Source organism: Emydura macquarii, unplaced genomic scaffold (genome assembly GCF_026122565.2).
Source record: "Emydura macquarii macquarii isolate MOO-44397 ecotype Brisbane River unplaced genomic scaffold, CSIRO-AGI_Emac_v2 contig_2676, whole genome shotgun sequence".
Classification (NCBI taxonomy): domain Eukaryota; kingdom Metazoa; phylum Chordata; order Testudines; family Chelidae; genus Emydura; species Emydura macquarii.
In genome coordinates, this window is record NW_027132813.1 from 49189747 (window position 1) to 49204036 (window position 14290).

A 14290-nucleotide genomic window follows, 5' to 3' on the forward strand; every position below is an offset into this window, starting at 1 on the left:
CAAGCCGGGTCTTAAAAAATCTCTAACGATGGAGATTCCACCACCTCCCTAGGTAACCCATTCCAGTGCTTCACCACCCTTCAGTGAGAAAGCTTTTCCTAATATCCAACCTAGACCTCCCCCACTGCAACTTGAGACCATTGCTCCTAGTTCTGTCATCCGCCACCACTGAGAACAGCCTAGCTCCATCCTCCCTGGAACCCCCTTCAGGTTGTTGAAGGCCGCTATCAAATCTCCTCTTATTCTGCAGACTAAACAAGCCTAGTTCCCTCAGCGTCTCCTACTACTACTGATAAAAAGTGCTACTGAAGAGCTAGGTATCATTATCTGATACCGTCAGTGCCTCTCTTCCTTCCCCTCTCAGCAGATCCACAAACGTTTTCCAACACAATAAGTGACTAGTTCACTTCTGTAAGAAGGGAAGCCAACGGGACAGAGCCTCACCTGGTATAAACTAGCACAGTGTTGCTGCAGTCAGTGGAGCGATGCCAATTTACAGCAGCTGAGATCCTCAGCCCAGTCAAGGGTCACATCTTCACCCCCGTTTTTGACAGAGGTGTTCTGGCTCCCCCAGCTCATTCCCTTCCATTTTGCCTCCAGCACCCACCTCATTCCAAGGCCAAAATGGAGACTCGGAAACAGGTGCTGTGTTCGTTTACACTAGTGCAAATCCTGAATGACCTCAGTGGTCTTGCGCTGGACATGTCAGGATCTGGCCCAGTGAGAACCGACTCTCCATTTAACAGTTGCATTACTGGAAAGCTTTCTGAGTGCACGGCTGCCCCCGCGCATCCAACACACGACCTATTGGGTGGCTAATGTTAATGTGAAACATAATGGATGGTGCTTCCCATTTTGAACACTAGTCTCTACTGAAGTACGGCCTGATCCTAGGCCCACACTGTCTTCCGTGGACGTTGGATGAGTCCCCTAGGCCTTTAAGTATTGTTAACCTGTCTGAGGTGCTACAAACTCAGCCGAAGCTAGGAACGCGTAGGTTTTGCTAGGGCAATCCTGGCTGCTTTGCGCTTGCAGGATTCCTTTTTCAGATTGGCAGACTGACCCAGGCACTTAGGGCCTGATCTAAAGCCCACTGGAGTCTCCGGGAGTCTTTCCATGGACTTCAGTGGCCTTTGACTCAGGCTCAGGTTCAAGATGAAGCATATGAAACAGTTTCTGAACCATGTTTTGAAATATTCCTGTTATTTTTACGGCAGTCGCACCCAACCAGAGCCCAGCTGGTGATAAGTGCCACCCAAACACATAACGAGAGACACTCCCTGTCCTGAAGAACTGACCATCTGCTTTCTTGGGGCTGTTGCGCAAAACCAAAGAATTCTCCAATGGCAGCTTGAAGCTGTGACTATTCGTAACTCCAGCGAAGCAGTGAATGCATCCCCTTTTAGCACCAGTGGGCTGGCTTTCTCTTTTTTCAGCACTGAGCTCTGATGTCTGGATCAATGTCAATTTTGCAGACAGAACACAAATGTCTTTCACCCCTGCCCCTAACAGTGATGTCAGGAGACAGTTGAGTAAATAGCACGGGCTATCTTTGAACTTGAAAGACAGGGGCAGAATCTATGGGTGAGAAGCAGTGTGTAGGAGTGAGCTGGAGATGGAATTGTCACAGGAAAGCTCTTCTTATTTATTTTTCCAGCACAAAGATCTCCTGAGGGTTTTAGATTCTCTCTCATGGCTCTATTTCTCTGCCTAGTTACAGAAGACCATCAAATTTGCAACAACCCCACTCACTTTTCCTATTATACACTTTTAATCCAGGACATTTTGTGTGAGTGTTCACGTCAGTGGTTGAAAGTTAAAGCCAGACAAATTTGCGTTAGAAAGAAGGCACACACTTTTAACTGGGAGGGAATTAACCGTTGGATTAGAGTCTTAGCCTACCAAGGGAAATGGTGGAGTCTCCATCTCTTGCCATCTTCAGATCAAGACTGGCTGCTTTTTTTGAAGCTACACTTTAGTCCAGTGGCCCCCAAACTGTTTTGGTCTGCACCCACTCTGGGGAGTGGGGCAGTGGCTGGGCCCGGAGTGGGGGCTGGGAGCGCGGCCAGGACTGGGAGAGCTGGGGGTCAAGGCCGGGGCCAGAGCTGGGGGCAGAGTGGGGCTGGGTGGCGCTCCCTCCCTGCCTCATGGGACAGCCCCATCTTGCCCCCTGAACATTCCTCCATGCCTCTCTAGGAGGGCGCACCCCATAGTTTAGAGATCACGGCTTTAGTCAAATACAAGTTACCGGGCTCAATAATGGGGTAACGGGGTGAAATTCTCGGGCCTGTGTTATGCAGTGTAGAGATATGTTTATAATTCAGAGACGCTCCCCTATAAGAGACACTGTTCTGAACACAGGAATTTAGAGATGTGCCCTGGAGGCGGGGTCGGGAACACCACCTGGCTGGGTGCAGCAGGTCCACAGAGATGCTCTCCAGTTTGTGTTATCCAAGTTTTATTCCTTTCTCATTCACTGGTGTGTTGTTTAATGGACCCCAGGATCGTTCCATGCAGGAGGTCAGGCTAGTTCTGATCGCAGCATCCACTGAAGTCAGTGGAAAGAGCCCTGTTGATTTCAGCGGGCACTGGACCCAGCCCCTAGGGAACAAAGGCCAGCAGTAGTAACAGGGCTTCTGCCAAGGGCTTACGATCAGCAGACCATTGGCATCTTCCATGGCATTGCCAGAAGCGGCACCTTCTGGGTGGGACACCCTGGAAGGGAACGTCCCCCGGGAGCCTGTGGGGAAGACGTGTGTTTGGCTGGGGATCTATGGGGAGAGAGAGGCCATTTTAAAACTCACGTCCCAATTTCCCTCCCACCACATTGCCGGACACACACTACTCTAAGTTCATTTATAATATATAGGGCCAAATTCCCAGCTAGAGCATACTGACATCAAAGTCAAGGGAGCTATGCTGATTTACACCAGCTAAGGATCTGGCTAATCCTTGTTGTCATATGGACCCAACTTCTGATTTCCTTTCTCAGGCTGGGCAGAAGCTTACTCCTCGAATGCTCTACTTGTGGAGTAACCCACCATTCGGTGCGAGTGAGGCTATCACCGGCTGGCCTACGGTAATTAGAGGATAGATCATTATCTCTTCCACAGTTGGTCTCTCTCAATTTAAAGCATTATTGCCAACAGAAAATACAGGGAATTGCTGAAAAAGACTTGCCCAGTAAAGAAAATAAACAAAGTCACGGGGGGCCAGAGTACAAGTAGCAAAGGGAGTGGAGACAAACATCCTGCTGTGTCTGACGTCCCAGACAAGAAGCCTGTGTGAGGACCCTTCTCCAGCACTGAGCATTGAGAAAGTCCTCAGAGTCATATGCATTTAGAGGCTCGCACCAATAAGCTCTGCATGAGTGGATCCCTGAGCTCGTGAAATGTCCCTTTGATGTCAACAAGGCTCCGCGGGGGTGGCTCTCCGCAGAGCTCCTTGCAAGATCGGGGTGTGGGTGAATAAAGATTCATCTCTCTGACCTCCTAAGGGTCTGCTCCTGCTACCACTCAAGCCAGTAGTAAAATGCTCGCTGAGAACAGGAGCAGGTCCCAGGTACAGCCTCTTCTAACGCTCAGACTTTCCACTCCATGCTTCATTCATAGCCAGCTCAGCGGCATTGCTCGCTGTTATCACTGCCCTGTGTCACCAGCGGACTCTCCGGTAGAATTCACGGGCTAGGATTTATGTGAAATATGCATTCATTATTCCATTATTCATTATAGATGCAGCGGTATTTCCCCCCCGGTGCGCAACTGGCTGAATGTATTCTGTTGTGGGGTTTCCCCACCACCACCACCTTCCTCTGAAGAATCAGAGCCTGGCCACAGCTGGGGAGGACTAGAGCCCTGAGATGGCACAGAGAAACATCTTTCGAGATGTCTGGCTGGTGAGTCTTGCTCATGTGCTCAGTGTCAAACAGATCACCTGATTTCGGCTTGCAAAGGAATCTGCTCCCATGGGCAGGGACCCTGGAGGGTTTTTTCCCACCTTTATCTGCAGCATAGGGTGTGGGTCACCTGGGCATAGCTCACCTAATCAATTTCCTGCCATTGCAGGGCCTTGCCCTCGGGCATTGGTGCACCTTGGTCTCTCCTGGCCTCTGCCTGTGGAACACAAACAGGTCAGTGTCCTGAGGACAGAAATGCTTTAGTCTAACCCAGTGGTTCTCAACCCTCGGGCCACTTGCAAGCCAGTCAGCACACAGCTACGGCCCACGTGACATCCTCAGAGCCCCACAGGGAGCGTATATATTGAGTGGGGGCGGCCCACATAACAAAGAGAGCTCCAGATGTGGCTCACAATGATAAATAGGTTAAGAGCCATTGGTCTAACCCAGTCACTGGGCTCAACAGGTGGGTCACCTAAAATAAAAGTCTCTTCTGGCCTTAAACTCTATGAACCTTTATGATGAATCTGCTACGTTGTTCTAGGATCCTTTCTAGTGACCGCTGAGTCAAAGTAAAACATCTACCGTCTTCACATGTGTGACTATTAACACTCCCCCTAAGCTTCATACTCCACTCCAGACATTCCCTTTCTCCAAGCCTCTGTTGACCTCATGCTCTCACAATTTCCGATTGCAAAATAAAAAAAAAGATCAAAAGTAGGACCCAGGAAACACGCTCCGCTCCCTTACGATGAGCCAAAGAGAGCTGGAAGTAAAAGGCCAGTGCGGCTGCAGGCTGGCTCTCCGTTTTATTTGCAGTTCGAACACATGGAAAAGGTGCTTGGATCCTTCCATACAGTCAGCAGGAGATTACAGCTGCTGCCTGCCTTTGAACAGGCTGAGATAGTCAAGTTTGTAAAAGGGAAATACAAAAAAAAAGTTCCAGAGGGGTAGCCGTGTGAGTCTGTTTTTAGCAAAACAACAAGAGTAATGTGGCACCTTAAAAACTAACAGATTTATTTGGGCATAAGCTTTCGTGGGCAGAAACCCACTTCACCAGATGTAACACAAAAAAAGTATTTCCTGTACTTGTGGCCTGCTGGCCCATCTCCACCCATGGCTAATGGGACATGGACTAGATTCATTTTTTCTCCTCTCACATTTTACTCGTAAACCTGGCATGGCCTGGTATTCGGCTGGCAGTCAGCACTTAGGAGGAAATGTTTTTATCGACCGCCTCAAAGCTGTGTCTTGGGACCGTGTGCCCAGGCAGGGAAATAAGAACCTCCCCTATGCCTTTCCCTGCAAGACTCCCCTGTACCTTGAGTCTGGCCATGCAGGAATAAGTGGGGATATGCTTTCCCCCTCCCCAAAGGGGGAGGGCAGGAAGAGGGTGGAGAGCTGTGGCGAAAGAGCAGAACCTTTGCATTCCTCTGCGACGCTGGCAGAGCAGGTTCCAGCTCATGGCAAGGATCCTAGGCCTCACTGAACACTGACAATTGCATAGCTGGGAACCCGTCTGGCTCCCCTGGGTGTCAATGTTGTTAAAACAAGTACAGGGATGTGCTTGCACTTTATGAAATGCTTGTGAATTGCTGCATGCATTAATCTCACCTATAACAACTGGGTCCCATGTTATAAGGTGATGTTTAAGGTGTTTTGCTCTGTAACTATAAAAGTGCTTGCTGTGAAACTGGAAACCCGCACAGTCAGGAGAGACGCATTATAAAGGCTTGGTCTACACTAGAACTTACTTTAGTATAATTTACGTCACTGAGGGGTATGAATAATCCACACCTGTAAGTTATACCAACCTAAGCGCAGATGAGCGCTTCTCCCGCCAGCCTAGCTGCTGCCTCTCGCAGAGGAGGAGTTATTATGCTGACGGAAGAGCTCTCCTCCATCAGCATACAGCGTCTTCACCAGACATGCATTGGTGCAGCTGCGCTGCCACAGTGCTTTGAGAATAGACAAGCCCCCAGTTTGAAATACTAGTTTACCACAAGAGGTGTCATCTCCGGCCTAACAAAAGCTGGCCTAGAGACACCAGACAAACCATTGCGGGACATCAGGGGACAAGACTTTGTTGATTGTTTTCCCCACACCCATGAAGAGGGGATGTGCACAGATGCTCATCCCATCACAGCTTGAACGCTGGAGGAAGGGAATAAAAATCCCTGTCAAGAAGAAATTGTTATCCCTATGCTGCTTAGACTTCAGGGAGAAGGCAAGCTTTCGAAGCATAAGCAAGGGATTCCCCAGCTGTTCGCTTGGGCTAGCTCTAAAGGACATATAGAGCTTGCACGTTACAGCATTACTTGTAAAAAACCTGACTGTAGCTCCATTTGTGTGTGTATGATTACCTGCTTTTAAACTCTCATTTCTTTTTCCTAGTTAATAAATCCTTCGTTTATTATAGGATTGGCTCTAAGCATTGTCTTTGGTTTGAGATCGCAGATACAGTTGACCTGGGGTAAGTGACTGGTTCTTTGGGACTGGGAATACCCTGAATATTGTTGTGATTTTTGGTGGAAGGGACCATCTATCACAAAGAAAAGCTTGCCTGGTTGGCAAGAGAAACTGGAGTACCCACGGGTACTGTCTGGGACTCCATGTTAAGGTTGGCATGGTGCCTGAGGAGTTTGCATTTGATATTTGGTTGGTGAAATCTAAGTATAGATTTGGGTTTTGTGCCCTGGTTCATAACAGTCTGCCCTGAGGTTGGCACTCATGGTCATGAGCCATTCCCGACATCTTCACTGGCTAATGCAGCTAAGCCAGCATGGGAGGGGGGCAGAGATCTGCTGGTGATATAGTCCAGTAGTAAATTACTACACACCCCCAAGCAAGGAGGGGGTGCAAAGGAGGAATTGTGACACAGAGGGGTGTCTGTAATCACAATGCCACCTAGGCTACGCCTAACGGCCCATCTACTCAAAATCAGCAGATCTTCCAGAGTTGTACCTACAACAAGTGGGCCACATGCAGGGATACATGTGCTAGCCTGTGGATGTCCCCCCTCAGTGCAGCTGCAAGTCTTGCACTGTTTCATCCCTGGTCCTCTTCCCACCATCCAGCTTTATTCGCGTGTCTGCACCTCTGGTATAGCGGCCGATGTGTAGGGTCGGACACACTTTGTCACCATGTCGGCAGCACCAGGCCAGCCGAAGAGGTTCCACTGACCAAGGCTTCACCCAGGGGACATGGGATTGCACGTCCCGGGCCACGAGACAGCTTGAACTAGAATCGCCGGTTGTTTTAGCTGCTCCGCAGTCCCCATTTTTGTTTTGACGGTGAAGGAGGCGCCTTTCATCCTGAGCCCGTGTCGAACTTGAAACAACAACAGGTTCCCCAACTCCTTTGCAGGGTGACCAAGAAAATCAGCTGGCCCCGTCTACACCAGAAATCTCCCATGGTTGTACTATATCCAGTGCAGCCCCATTGATAGAAGCAACAGGGGGAGTACCAGTGTAGACCAAGCACTGAAATGGAAGAGCACAGGAACTGCCAGATTGTATCAGACCTAGGGTCCATCTAGCCCAGTCTCCTGTCTTCAGCAGTGACAGGCACCACATGCTTCAGAGGAAAGTCCTTGTATTAGGCAGATGTGGGAGAATCATAATTTTCCCCACCGTGTTGCCTAACCTTGCTCTGGGCAGCACAAAGCCACCAGTGCCCTGTCTATAATTGTGCTCCCGCCATTGATAGCATGTAGAAGGTAGTATCTGGTTTCCTGGCTCCTACACATGCTCAGATTCTATCCCCTTTTCTCCAGATCATTGTTTATCATTACACGCTAGCCAGTTCCTATCTTACGTTCCCGTTTCACCTATTGCCTGAAAAGAATAGCCCTTCCCACCTTTCCACATTGACTCTGCACAGACATGTTCCCTAGTGTCCACATGTGGCTATTTCCTTTTCCAGCTTTTAAACTTTTTTCCTTCCCAGGAATTAGGTTTGTTAAGTTATCAAGTGTGTAACCCGCTTTAGCAATACATATAATGATCGATACACCAACAGATTTTGCTCTCAGTACAGCATGTATAAATACTACACAGACGCCAGGATGGCGACCATGATGAAGAAATTCCTCATTAGGAGCTATATCAAATACTATGTTTCAAAGGCTTCCTGTGCAAATACATAACACAAGGTTATAATTTTATGCATCAGGGGATTGTGATGGCATCATAAACCACAAGAGCAGAGTCTGAAGAAAGTGGCATTATGACCTCAGAATAGGCTCTGCCAATATTTTAATATGTGCCCCTATTTTTAATGGGACCAAGGCAGATTTCAAGATTGGGCCTTCCCCAGACTTTTTGGGGTGCTCGAAATCTTGATCCAAATTTTGTGGTTTGGCTCCATCTCTAAATAATAGACTAGGGATGTATGGATTCCTTGGGCATGGTTGCCTGTGGAAATAGAGGGTTTTGCACACAAAAAATGTTGCAGGCAATTAGATACCACAGTGTTGGGTGCCTTGGAAATACCATAGACACAGAGAGAAAGAAAGAGAAAGAGGCAGAGAGGCAGTAGCTGGAACATCAGGGAGCAGAGATTGAGAGCAACCAGCTCTTCACAGATCTCTGATCCACTGCAGAACTAAACACCAGTCGCCTCAACAACCCAGCTCCGCACACCCCCACACAGAGGGAAGAAGAGCCTTAGAGCACCTCCCAGGGGAGGGAGGGAGGGACCTATAAAAGCTCCCCCGGGAAGGCAGGGTGGGGCTTAGTTAACAGCTTCAGAGGTTGCCCATAGTCCTGGTAACTGTTAATGGGGAAGTAACATGAATGCTGAAAAGAGGCCTCAGTGGGTCTGACATGGGAGAGGCAGGGAACTAGCCAGTGGACAGTCAAAGGGAGCGTGAGAAAGGGGGAAGTGATAAGGATGAGTAAAGAGTAAATTTACACAGCTGTGATGCTCCATAGCAGTTGGTAGGGGCACAAATTCAGAGATGCTAAGGCCAGAAGGAGCACTAGAGCAGAGCCCATAGGACTTCCCAGAATGAATTCCTGTTTGAACTAGAGCAGCTCTTTTAGAAAAACATCCAGTCTTGATTTAAAAATGGCCAGCGAGGGAGAATCTACCATGACCCTCAGTAAATTGTTCCAAAGCCTAGCTGTCCTCATGGTGAAAAATCTGCACCTTATCTCCAGTCTGAATTTTTCTAGCGTCCCCTTCCAGCCATTGACTCGTGCTAGGCCTTTCTCTGCTAGATAAAGAGCCCCTTATCGGATATCTGTTCCTCATGTAGGTTCTTGTCGACTGTGATCAAGTCCCCCCCTTAACCTTCTCTTTGCTCATGAGCAATAACTTTCCACAGGAGGGATTTTAAGCAGACAAAATGAAATGGCCTGAATTGGCAGAACAACCTCGCTCACATCCCTCCTCTTCCTATGAATAACACCAGGAGATTTCAAAAGGCTCTGAGAGGCCAGTGTTGCAACAGACTAATCTAAAAGCACTCCCTCATGGGGTCTGCTCTACTCACCGTTCAGCGGCACCTCCTTGTGGCTCATCTGGGGAATTAGCTCTGCCACCTCCTCTGACACCCCTTCCCGCAGTTATCCACTCACTCTGGGGCCTCTCATGCGCCGGGAGCAGCAGCAATTTCTCTTCAGGACATAGCCCACCGGTTAAGTCACTTGAAAGTTCTCCCCCCTTCCCGGCGTATCGCATGTCCTTTGAGGCAAACTGTCCCAGGCACTCCCTCCTTACTGCCTGGTCTGTGCAGCTCCTCCAGGGGCGGGTAGGGGAACCCGGGCCTGCCTTCTACACCGGGTTCTAGTCCAGGGATCCTCTACCCAGCTCTGGGATTTTACTCTCCCAGCCCTCACTGCTCCTTCCCAGGACTGTGTCCTACTCCGTCCTTTCAGCTTCCTGCTCTTCTCTTCTCTTCCCCCTTGTACCAGGGAGTGCAACTGCCAGTTTCCTCCCTCAGCCTGCCAACGTCCTCTCTTTTCAGATCCTTGCCCATTCCTCTCCCCAGCTGGACTTCATCTGCAATTAGGCCCTAGCACGCCCTAGGCTTCCTCCAGGTGCAGCCTACAGTTAATTAGCCTAATTTATCCCTTCTGGCCTTGTGTGGGGTGGACACCCTCTTACCCCCTCACTGGAATATGTTTGAACAAACTCCAAAAAACCTTCAGTGTCAGAGAGAAAAATAATGAAAACATCAAGGACTGATAGAGTTAAAATTAAAAAACAAACAAACCCAGTCTAACCTGCTAGTAGAAACTGCACTGCTCTGGTGCCAGATGAATTAGGTAGAGATGCCACTTGCAGTATTCGCTGCGAGAACATATTATCTGTTCCCAGGAACTTGCACACAGTTGGAAAGCAGCAATTCCCATTTGCACCGAAAGGACACAAGGAAGGTCCCGGCCTGATTGTGCTAGGAGCTGGACAGATGCAGGGCAAGAGACAGTGAAGAGCTTAGGCCTCAAAAGAACTTAGAAGCCTAACTCCTAAATACTTTGGTCTCATTTCAGTTGCTGGGTTAGTTTGCGGGTGCTGGGTGCTGTTGGGGGCCTGTGATACACAGGAGTTCAGACTAAATGATCTGGTCCCTTCTGGTTTTAAACGCGATTACTCTAAAGAGACAAGAGAAACAAAGGGCAAGAGGGGAAATGGAAGTGAAGCGAAGCAGATCAGTGGCAGAGCCAGGATCAGAAGCCAGGTCTCAGGAGCTCCAATCTGGTGCCCACCCCACTAAACACCACACTGCCCCTCTCACTCAGACTCCAGCCTAGCCTAGGAGTACACACTATGGCTATGAGCAGTCTTATGGCGCTGCAGCGGGGTTTGGGCAGACAGCAGCTCTGCACCACCCCAGCTTGGGGTTCAAGAGTATGAAATCTCGTATAAAAAGATGGCATCCTAGTATGCTGCATTTCTGGCCTTCCTGAATATTGCACTCCTAGGCTTTAGTTCTTTGTCTGCAGACACATCACTTTAGCTGGCAGAAACACTCAAGTGTATTCCAGGGGTGATTGCAACATGTGGCGCAAAGGGCCAGGAATAGTTCACGGCCTTCCTCTGGGCTGTGCTGTTAGAATGCACCTGGTTGGCGTCGTGGCCGCAGCTGGAAGAAATATACATCCTCACTGGCTGCAGGGAGATATCGACTGCCCTTTAACTCATGCACAATTCTAATTGCAAAAGGCACCTGCTGTCACTTGAGACTCAAGGTCCTTCTCGAATGGAAGGCCAAAACCAAAGCTTCTACTGATGTAGGGATGCTGGCAGGATCTGGAGGGCTGACCCATTGGTCAGGATACTTTTCTTCATAGCTCTTGTGCATGAATCCTTTGTGGTGAATGGATTCAGTTCTTTCCACAGTTGCTAATGGTGCAAGTAATGTTCTGAAGGGAGCATTCATTCCACAAGCAGAAGGAACCTCTGCAGCAGTATCAGACTGAATTCCCTTCTGGGTTTGCTGTTACTGCCCTGTACACTTCTAGGAAAATAAATACACTTGGCTCTGGGCCACTTCAGCAAAACACCAAGAAACAGTCAGGGGGGAGATTTCTGTTTAGCTTGCCTGATTCAGGCCAACAAACTGGCCCCTGTGGTGGTGCAATGTCCCAGAAGCCAGAAAACACACAACAGATGTTATTTTAACAGCCGCTGGCGGGAAGCAGAGCTCCTGCTCAGAGCATTTCCCGAAATCTGTGCTGCTTGAACTCTTCACAGTGACCGTGCATTGATCTGTTGGAATCATATCTGCTGAACACCTGTTCTTGTGTTTGGGACAGCCATGCAGGGAGAGATGTATTCAATTGCTTTATATTTTTTTCAGGTAGGATCTCTTCCCCATCCCCAATTTATTGTTTTTTACTTTTCTTGCAAAAGACCGTCAGTGAAAGGAAAGGACCAAGAGCCATGCCCAGAGACAGACGGATTGCAGCCAGATTTCCCCCACATTGCCCTGTTAGGGCACATCCCACTAAGGGCGTGTCTCCATACCATGTGGGAGGTGTGATTCCCAGCTCGGGTAGACATAGATGCATGAGCACCTAAAAAGAGCAGCGTCCCGTGGCAACACAGGCTAGCGATCCGAATACATCCCAAGGGAGGTGGACAGGATTGTACTCAGGCAGCTAGCCTGAGCTGCCACAGCCACATCGTTTTAGGATGCTATTTTGAGCAGAGCTAGCCCGTGTCTGTCTAGCTGAGCTGGGAATCATGGCCCCCCCAGCTGCTGTGTAAGCACCCCATGAACCAAAAGCCTCAACACTTCAATGGTACAGTTCAAGGTTTTATTGCCAGGCCAGAATATAGGAGTTACCTGGAAACAAACAAATCCATTTTCATTTGGCAGAAGTTGCATCTGAACCTGGCCCCTCAGAGGTAAATTAAATTAAAACCACATGATCCAGCCACTTCTCCAGCCTTGCCTTAAAGCCAAAGCCATCACCCCAGCTAGGGTTGCCAATTTTGATTGGACATATTCCTGGAGGTTTCATCACATGACATAATCTTTAATTCCTGGAGATTCCAGGACAATTCTGGAGGCCTGGCACAGCAAACCCCAGCACGACCTAAACATGCCTGAGTGTGAATGACCTTTTACAAGCCAGCACTTGGGTGAAGCTGTACTTACTGTGTTACAAAGGTAAAAACCTACCCAAAAACCCCAATGAGATTATTGGAAAGATTGCAGAATGATCATTCATATCCTGACTCCAGGATATAGGCCATGTGTAAGAACTAGATCTGGGCAAATATTTTTCATCAAAACTGTTTTGACAGTAAATTGAGTTTTTGACTAAATAAAATTTTTCACAAAAAATGCTTGCTTTCCATGGAAATTTTGTCCAAAAAATGAATGTCCAAATATCAAAATATTTTACCTCAAGCCCAGACTATTTCAATTTCGAAATGCTGCTGCAGTGCCTCATGAGATTTGTAGTTCAATTATTTCATGTCCCTGCTTCCTTCTGTGGGCCAATCTCTCCAACCAGACTACATCTCCCATGATGCACCAGGGCCAAGCACTCTGATGCTGCCTTCCTATCCAAGAGGGGAGATCATTGTGCATCAAGGGAAATGTAGTCCAACCAAGCCTAGATAGGGGAATGAGAGCATGAAGCACCCGAACTACAACTCCCAGGAGGCAACATTTCTGACTTGAAATATTTTGGTTGTAAGCCAAAGTTTTTCAGGTTTTGGATTTAATTTTTTTGGTATCTGAATTTTAGCCAAAAAAATATAGAAAATTTGGACAACAATGATTTTTTTAATCAAAATTTTCATCAGAAAACCCTCCACTTCCCAGCCCTTTCTAGCACAAACATCCCTGAATAGAGTGTTATTTGTGAGGATTGAACCCATCCATGCCCACTAGCTGTAATAGCACGAGTCATTACTGTTTGAGCTAAAGGGTGAAAATTGCTAGTGGTGAAACTTGTCTAGGTGGTCTAAGCATTAGCGTTAGCATAAATTGCTCATATGCAAAGTTCAATGATAAACTATGACTCTTCAGTCATATTACATACACACTCTAGAATAAGTATCCGATCAGTGATCAACATTCAATCATATTCTCTTCATAAATATGGCAAGTTTTTCTACAGCTAGGTAAGCAAAATTTCCTGTGAGCCCAGGACAGATATTATGTTAATAAAACAGAAAGAAGAAATTATGTACTAAGTGGAATTCCAAGACAATTGATTAACTTTTAGATTGTAAGCCATTTGGAGCACAGCCTGTCATTTGTTACATGTTTGTACAGATCACAGCACAATGGAGTATGATCTGGTTGAAGTTTCTAGCTACTACCACACAATAAAATAAAATTAGTTGAGTTTATGTGCAATTCTCAAACATACAAAAAATTAGTGATTCCCAAATACATCGAATGATCCTTCAGAATTAGATCCAAATGTTCAGTCTCATAAAAGTTTTCCAAATTGACAACTAGCTTCTACACATGATATATGATCTTATACAATCATAATAAAATTCAAGGGTTTACTAGTCATCTACCTGTATACATCTCCCCTATGAAACACCTGCATATCTCCTGATGAAATCATACCCATTTGAGAACAGAGACGCCTGTGTATCTATACAGGTTATGTTTTCTCCTTGATATTGGGTGGAAAGAAATGCAAACAGTTTAAACGATCTATCTGCTGTAGGCATGTGACACCACCACCATCATCACAGCATTTGAGCATCTCATTTGCACCAATGACAGAAAATATCATAATGCCACCATATCAATCCCTGGTATGCCCACACCTTGAATATTGTGTGCAGTGCTGGTCCATCTCAAAAAGATATATTAGGATTGGAAAAGGTACAAGGAAGGACAACAACAATGATTGGGGGTGTAGAACAGCTTCCATATGAGGAGAGATTAAAAAGACTAACTGTTCAATT

General features: G+C 47.4%; 1 long non-coding RNA gene across 1 annotated transcript; it reads right to left on the minus strand.

Annotated features, from left to right (window-relative positions):
• Positions 1 to 2171: 2171 nt before the first annotated feature.
• On the minus strand, positions 2172 to 9789 carry LOC137164104 (uncharacterized). The gene is made up of 3 exons (XR_010922941.1): positions 9393 to 9789; positions 4041 to 4112; positions 2172 to 2771 (listed from the first exon to the last, which is right to left on the minus strand). It is a non-coding gene; the product is annotated as an uncharacterized lncRNA (long non-coding RNA).
• Between the last annotated feature and the right edge of the window lie 4501 nt (positions 9790 to 14290).